The sequence below is a fragment of the Tenrec ecaudatus genome, chromosome 9, assembly GCF_050624435.1.
Source record: "Tenrec ecaudatus isolate mTenEca1 chromosome 9, mTenEca1.hap1, whole genome shotgun sequence".
In the NCBI taxonomy this organism is placed as follows: Eukaryota; Metazoa; Chordata; class Mammalia; order Afrosoricida; family Tenrecidae; genus Tenrec; species Tenrec ecaudatus.
The window spans coordinates 143,622,587-143,629,294 of NC_134538.1; positions in this window are offsets into that span (position 1 = coordinate 143,622,587).

Genomic DNA, 6,708 nt, shown 5'->3' on the forward strand with positions numbered 1-6,708 from the left:
AAGCCCCTGGGAAACGCAGCGCCTTCGGTGCTTCAGCTGCAGTTATTGCTGAGGCGTTCTGTCCTCCAGATGGAGGTGGGTACATTTTAATTTCAAAAGGGGAGCAACAAGGGTTTGTTAGTTCATCACGGATTCTAACAAATCATAAGATTCAACCCAAAGGGGAGCCAGGCAGCCTCGGCAAAATGAGGGAGCACAGTGTGGTATCATTTCGAGCTGTGTTTTATAAAAAGGTCATCTTTTGAAAAAGATTATCCTGTCAGCGCTCACCTTTGGCTTTAGTATGACTTCACAGTTCTGTATGTAAAATGGTAGTATAATAAATGTTATTATTTGTGGTCCTTACATTTAATCTTGCTAGAATTAATGATCACACCTAAGCATGTTTATGGATAAAAATCAAAATAAATCCAATCCCTGAAATGTAAGGAATAATCGTACCGCCGCTTTCCCACTTTTCACTCATCTCTCACTCCAGTCACTCTATTAGCTATTCAATTCTGAGCATAGGTTTGGAAAAGGTTGTGATTTGAACAGTGAAAACCTCAAATCCATTTGTAGAGTCCCCACTTGGATTAAGCCTACACTGAATATTTTGGGACCATTTACCATCAAGTGAGTAGTGTTGTCCACAGGCAGAGGTAATTGGAGTGTGAAATCCATCTACTGTCTTGACCAGCCCCGGGAGATGCAGTCTCTTCTAGGGGTATGTCTGGGTGTGTACTTGATGGAGACTGTCATACTGGGATAACATAATTATGAGTCATGTCTTGGTTTGAAGGGCCTGGACCAACCTTACCCAATCCTACCTAACCCAACAGGATATGGGAGGCCAAAGGAAACTGTCACACAAACTACAAGTGGGATGACAGAACCAGGAAAAGGATCCTGATTAGGACATCTACATAGTTAGAAGGGCGTACAAGAGTGGTCCAGGGCCTTCCAACTAGGGCAGTGACTGATAAGCAAGACTCATGACTCTGTGACCCTCTGTATGGTGACATCCATCCAGGACCCGCCCCTAAGAGAGAGACTCCATTCAGACTAGCCCCCATCCAGGCTAGCCCCTACGAGAGAGACTGCCCTTCTCAGGGCTTGCTTGAGATGGGAGGAGGTAATCTACTTTCCAAGGCAGTCTGGCCTGAAGGCAAGATTATGTACATCATGATCAGAAAGAATCCCGTAAAGGCTTGCTTACTCTTCGTGGGGATTCTGCACATGGATTTTTGGGCTATCACTGTCATCCAGAACCTTTTACAAACTGGGGTTTTCTGAAGTTAAGCTCTAGTATACTCCCACAGAGCACGGTGGTTTTTAACTAATGACCTTGCAGTTAGCAGCCCAACATTAAGGCCCGACGCCACCACGTCCTTGGGATGCCATCATGGCCCGTGCAAATGGTCTCCCTCATCTGGATTGCGTGTTTCTGTCTTGTCTTTTCTTGTTTAAGACACCGTAATAATTGTTTCTTCTTAAATTTGAGAGTTGGTGTCTCGTTTATACTCTACAACACCACCCACATAGCATTTTCTTTATCTGATCCTAGCTGAGTTGGTCAGATTGCACAAGTGTGAAGGTCATTATCTTACAGATTGACAAGTAAGACCCTTAAGATGTCTCCCCTGAATTCTCAAACTTTCACCTGTTGGCTTCCGTTATTATTTTGGGGGGGTAGGTGGGGGGTGAGTTGACAATTCACTAAAATAATTTACAGAACTCATAGAAAGTACTATACTTACAGTGACAAATTTAGGATAGCCAAAAATACAAATCAGGATCAGCAGAAAATGAGATAAGAAAGGATCCCCTGTCCCCAAAAGAGTAGGTTACTCTTCTATATGTACTGGAGTCTTTCATTAACCAGTTCTATGAATCCCTTCTGTGTTTAGGATCTTTATTGGTTCCATTGCACAGTCACAATTGGAATCTCTTTGAATATGCTTGATTGATTCATCTTGCCCTCCCCACTTCCTGGTGTAAGCTGACCAGATAACTTTATTCAAATGCTCAAGTGTTATCTGGGGATTTTAGATAATGAAGATACCTGGATTATTCAGGAAATGCCAAAGGTTAACCTTCAAGTACTTACCTTTGGCTATGATTTCTTTTATATGGCCTACGTTTGAGAGATTACTCTCTACTGCTTTAAACTACCACTATTACATGGTTAGATATAATTATATTTAGATTCCTATCTTTGTTAGGTCAATTACTTATTACCTGACGAAGAGGCTTTAATTCTGTTTCCCAATATGGTTAATCAAAATTAGTAATATTCAACAAGGACAGTGTTATACCCCACCCCACCCCCCACCCACCCACTATTAACAAGTGGATTCTAACTCACAGTGATTCGATAGAGTGCATGAGGCGATCCATCTTTATGGGATTAAATCTCCTCATTTCCCTGCTCTAGAACTATTGATGACCTTCCAAACAGCTATCCAATTAAGGCTTACCCGACTAAGGCTTCTTAGTGCACTACCCAGAGCTGAAAAACACATCTCAGAAGATGCTGGTTCATTACTGGAGTCTGATCAGTCATTATGCATGCGTCAGCATTGACTCATCACCATATTATAAGACAAAAGTGTCATCTTCAGTAAAAAATGGAAACTAATATTACAGTGATTATAACATGCCATTGCTATTGATCAAGAATTAATTCGATAAGGTTCTAGTTCAGTTGGTTGGTTGTTGTGAATCAAGGCATTTTCTTTTTGCCAGAGTTATTTTATTTTGAAACAACCTGAAATGATTTTAGATTTTGGAAAAGCTCTTGCCAGGCTCTCTGCTGCTCGGGCACATGTCGATGGTTTTCTTGCTGTTGTTAGGCGTAGTCAGGCAGTTTCTGAAAAGCTCCAGGATCCTCCCAGTTTGAATTCAGTCTGGAAATATGTGCATGTAGACACATCATTATCATTCCGTTCTCCTTAGACCCAAGAGTCCCCGGGAGACACCGTATTAGCTGACTCCATTTCACACCCAAGAGGTCGTCCGGGGACCATGGCTCATTGACTCACCATAAGTATATGGACAAGGGTGGGTTAGTGGGTAGAGAAGGGTGGGTAAGAGGCAGAATCCCTGCAGTTGGAAGGGATAAAAGGAACCAGTTGCACCTAATTCCTGGAACACATGGCCTTTTGGTCAGGAAACCCATGCTGCTCCTTGTCCGCACAGGAAATAAAATTCTTTTCTGTTTCTTTCCCAAGCAGTATTCACTTTATCTCAACAGGAAATGGCCTGCAGGCCTGCCTGCAGCATACAACACTGATTTGTATGAATTCTCAGTCTTCAAATCGGTGAGTGTTGCTGCTTCTAGACAGAATAACGTGCCTATTTGAATTCTCTAGCTTAGAATACTGTTGGTGTTTTTGTTGGGTACTCTTGAGTTGATTCTGACTCACGGTGGTCCCATGTGGCAGAGCAGAACTGCCACATACAGTTTTCTAGGCTGTAATTTTTATGGGAGCGGATATCCAGGTCTTTCTCTGATGGAGTTGCTGGGGGGTCCAAACCTCTAACCTGGGAGCAGCTAATACCTAGTCATTGGCCCAAGAACTCACATCATCTGTTTCACTTGCAAAACTTCCAGCATGGTTTTAACATAATCATTCTACACACGACATTGACAATTTAATGATCTATATACAACAAATTGGGAGATCTGGTGGCATAGTGGGTTAGTCATTGGGCTGCTAACCATAAGGTCAGCAGTTCAAAGCCACCAGTCACTCTATCAGAGAACGACAAGACTTTCTAGACCAATAAATAGTTAACAGTCCCAGGTACCAACAGGGGTAGATCTGCCTTTTCCGACAGGTTCACTATGAGTTGAATCAATTTCATGACAGTGAACTTTTGATTTATAAAAGAAATTTGGGGTAGGATAATTATGAGATTGAAATTGAAAATATATCCATGGGATTCACCATTAGAGTATAGGGAGCCCGGATGTTTTTCCTTTCTCCTCTGATTATCCTCTACGAGGGAGAGGGGGATGGAAAATAGGTGGAGAGAAGATAAATAGAAAGGAGAGGTAAGGGAGGTGAACTAGCATTCTTTGTACTCTTTGGTCCCATTGGGAAATCTCATTTCACTGCATTGGCATTGAAAAGAACATTGGATACAGGCACAATGAGCCTTCACCTGCCTGCTGAAGCCAAGATCGGTTGTAGTTGATGCCTTCACTGGTTTGAACTTCACAAATGTTACTGCCTCCCCCTTCTTCCCTCTTCCCTCAGACTTCTCTTTGAGAAACAGAAAGAGGAGAGCCACAGAGTGGGGCGAACTGTTTGGGATATGCCAGGTCTGCTCTCAGGGGTGCATTCTCCAATTGTGCTACAATCAAAGTCACTCAGATTTTAAAGTAAACTCTTTGAGGACTTAGATTTCCTGTGAGGGGGTGTGGAATTTTATTTGTCACAGATCTTAATTTCTTTTAGGCTTGAATTTTGTTTAATATATGAAGAGAAGTGGAGCTGCAAGAGCAATAAATGAGTCAAATTATTCTTATATGTTTTAAAGTTTCAAAATTTAAAAAAAATGGAAACATTCTAGTCTTCTTTGGTATTCATTTGTTTAAAATACTTTTTATTCTTTTTTCCCCTTAATCCATCTCATGTACTTTTTTTAAAACATAATTTTAGGAGCCCTGGTGGTGCAGTGAGCTAAGCAATGGACTGCTAACCAAAAGGTTGGTTGTTTGAGCCCACCAGCTGCTCCACAGGATAAAGATGAGGCTGTCTGTTCCCGTGTAGATTTATTCTCAGAAATCCTAGGGAGGTGCTCTATGCTGTCCTATAGGGTTTCTCTGAGTAAGATTGTACTCAGTGACCATGTTAAAAAAAAAAACCAACGATTTTATTGGGGGCTCTTATAGCAATCCATACTTCAATTGTATCAAGAATATTTTTATTCTTATCAAATTACCATTATTCCTAGGCAAACAGTGGGAAACTAAAAGCCCTGCCCCTCCTCTTGCTGCCAGTTATAGCTCTTTGGGTGAGTTTCTTACATACAATCCCAGAAGTTTCCTAGGACCATGGAAGCAGGGCTAAGCTGTTGAGGACAGATCTTGGGTATCTGTCCATCCGAGTCCATATTTATAGCGATCCCTCTGAACTCTACTGTACGACTTACTGCAGTATACTTTTTAAAGGACATTCCTTTTGATCAAGGACGTTCACTTTTCTGGAGGTCCCATCTTACTCCCCAGTCCTCGGTCCCAGTAACAATGTTGTAGTTTTCACCTGGTACATGAATATCGTGCCATCTTTTGCCAAGATGAAACAGAATTGCTGGTGCAAAGGCATCAATAGAGAAAGATGTTGCAAAATGATTTCCCACATGGTTTCCCCCCACCCCCCGGTTAATGAGCTCCCTAGCAGTGAATAACTTACTCACTGCCATTGAGCTATTTCCAAGACATAGCAAGTCAACAGGACTATCCCCATGGGTTTCCAGGACTGTGCCGCCTTCCGGGTAGAGGACGCCTCACCTTTCTCCTGCAGAGAGGGCTGGTTTGAAAAGCTGCCCTTGCAAGTAGCAGCCTAATGCAAGATCCCACCATAGTGCCACTACTGCTCCTCCATAGAGGAGAGGACCTATTTCCTTCACCACCTGGGCATGATGAAATCCTGTAATTATTGTTCACCTAATACGGGAAACCTGCATGTTGTTTTAACTGGACTCTGAAATCAGAAAGCTGACATTTTCCCCTAAAGATTATTAAGGTTGTGTCTCCCCCCCCCCCAACCCCTGTTTTTCTTTCTAAGACATTTTTTTTAAGAGCAAACTCTGTTTTGGTCTTCATGAATGCTCATGTCCTATTTCTAAGAATTACTAATGATGCCTTTTTATAGATAGACCTACAAAAGCAGGCAGCCAAAGGCCAGCTTTTAAAAGTACTTCTCAAAAAGAGTCCAGGTGTCAAAGAACTTTAGTACTTGGCTGCCAACTGAAAGGCTGGCAGTTTGAACACACCAGGTGGTCTTGGAGGAAAAGGTGAGCCAACTGCTTCTGGAAAGACTATGCATGCGGAAGCTTCTGGGGCATTCTCTGTCCAAGAGCGTCCATGAGCTTGCTTGGACCGGGTGGTAATAAGATGCTACAATGTAACCTTCAATCAAGATGATCCCGGGTAGATTTGGAAAGTGCTCAGCTGGTTGTTGTTAGCTGCCCTTGAGTTGGCTCTGACCCCTGCGGCCCTCTGCACCACAGATGGAAACCCTGTCCTGTCCTGGGCCATCCTCACAATGGTTCCTACACGTGAGCCCATTGGTACAGCCACAGTGTCAATCCATCTCCTGAGGACCTCCCTCTTTTTCTCTGTCCCTTCAATTTACCAAGCACGATGCACTTCTCCGGACAATATGCCCAGGGATGTAAGATGAAATTTTACCATCCTTGCCTCTAAGGAGTGCGCTAGCAGGACTTCTTCCAAGACAGCCTTGCTTGTCCTCTTGGCAGTCCATGTTACTTTCAATATTCTTCTGCCACAATTCAAATGCATTGATTCCTCTGTGGTCTTCCTTATTCAATGTCTAACTTTCACATGCCTATTAGGCAACTGAAAATACTTTTCAGGCACACGTGAGTCCTCAAAATAACATCCGTGTTTTTCAAAACTCTACAGAGATCTTGTGTGGCAGCTTTAACTAGTACGATGAGCTTGATCTCTTGACTGCTGCTCCCATGAACACTGAT